We start from the raw sequence: 1,793 nt of genomic DNA on the forward strand, positions 1-1,793 counted from the left end.
TGAGAGATTCTATGGGCAAAATATTGAATGATGCAGGAAACATCAAGAGAAGATGGCAGGAATACACAGAGTCACTGTACCAAAAAGAACTGATTGATCTTCATCCATTTCAAGAAGTGGCATATGATCTAGAACCAATGGTAGTGAAGGAAGAAGTCAAAGCTGCAATGAAAGAACTGGCAAAGAACAAGGCTCCGCGAATTGATGGCATACCGATTGAGATTTGATTGAGATTTTTTCATTTATGTAGGATATATAAAGCAAAATACTCACAAATTCAAGGGTTTCTACATGTGCTATTCAGTGGCATTGATAAAATTTCTGTTGTGTAACCATCCTCATCCTTCCTTTCTGAATTGCTGCCCCCCCATTAATACAATCTCACTGCCTGCCCACCCTCCACTCCAGGTCTCTACCTACTCTTTGGAGCTGCTGTTGTCAATATAGTTCCATATAAATAGCTCTCAAAGGAACATAATGCTCAAGGCAGATAATTTTTACTAGTTAGCCCAAAGTCTTGTTTGGTTTTCAGAAGACTTCTGGAGATATTTTTGGTTTAAGGTTTAAAGATTATCTCAGGGCAATGGTTTCAGGGGTTCATCCACATCCAAAGTGCCAGAAACTTTGGTATACATGATAATTTGAAATTCTGTTCTGTATTTCCTCTGTTTTGACCAGAATCATCCTATACAGTCTTCTTTGATCATAATGATCTGTATTGGTAACTAGGCACCATCCAGTTCTTCTATTCTCATGAAAAAGAGACAGTTGTTTATGGAGGCAATTAGCCAGACAATCCATTTCATCTTCCTCTTCCTGGCTATATTTCATTCTCTATTGCTCCAGAAAATTGTTGTGCCTTGTATGGCCGCTTGCAAGCTTTTCAGACCCCAGGCACTACGCAACAAACTATCATGTAGAACAGAAGAAATTTCTAGGCAAATTAATTGAGTTGTCCCATGAAACCATGACCCTCAACCTCCAAACCAAGGAACCAAACCCTATGCAGTATTTGGTTGTACATCAACAGCTTTAGCAGCTACAGTTTTTATTTGTTTCTTTTTGTCATTGTCGTAAATATGTGCATTCCACTTTTACCAATTCAACTTTTTACAGGTGTACAACTTATTTACAGCAAATATAATAATCAGCTGTGCAGCCCTACCCTTAATAAATGAGAATTTTCCATCACTGTGAAACAGAACTAATAAACTTTGATCTCTATACATTTGCCATTTCTTGTCTTTTTATAAAAGTGAGATTATACAATATTGTCCTTTTGTGTTTGATTTATTGCAGTATAAAATTTTCAAGCTCCATTCATAGTGTAGCATGTATCAAGACTTTATTTCTCCTACTAGTTAAGTAGTATACCTTTCTATGCATGTACCACATTTAGTTTATAGATTCAATGCAATTATGATTGAAATTCCAACAGCCTTGTTTATAGAGATGGGAAAAAAAAAGAAAGAAAAATTCTCAACTTATATATAGAATGGCAAGAGTCCCAAAATAGATGTAGTAATGTTGAAAGAGAAGAAAGTAGGACTCAAACTACTTTATTTTAAAGCATACTATCCAGCTAGAGTAGTCAAAACATTCTGGTACTTGTATGATAGTTGATACATTAAAAAAAAAAAAAAAAAAAGCCCTGACTCACTGTCATCAAGTTGATTCTGACTCATAGTGACCTCTCCTTGGGTTTCTGAGGCAGTATCTCTATGGAAGTATATTGCCTAGTCTTCTTTCTGAAGAGTGGCTGGTGGGATTGAACCAACAAATGAAATAGAATT

Source organism: Orycteropus afer, unplaced genomic scaffold, assembly GCF_000298275.1.
Source record: "Orycteropus afer afer isolate SDZICR_OR568_19922 unplaced genomic scaffold, OryAfe1.0 scaffold00047, whole genome shotgun sequence".
NCBI lineage: Eukaryota > Metazoa > Chordata > Mammalia > Tubulidentata > Orycteropodidae > Orycteropus > Orycteropus afer.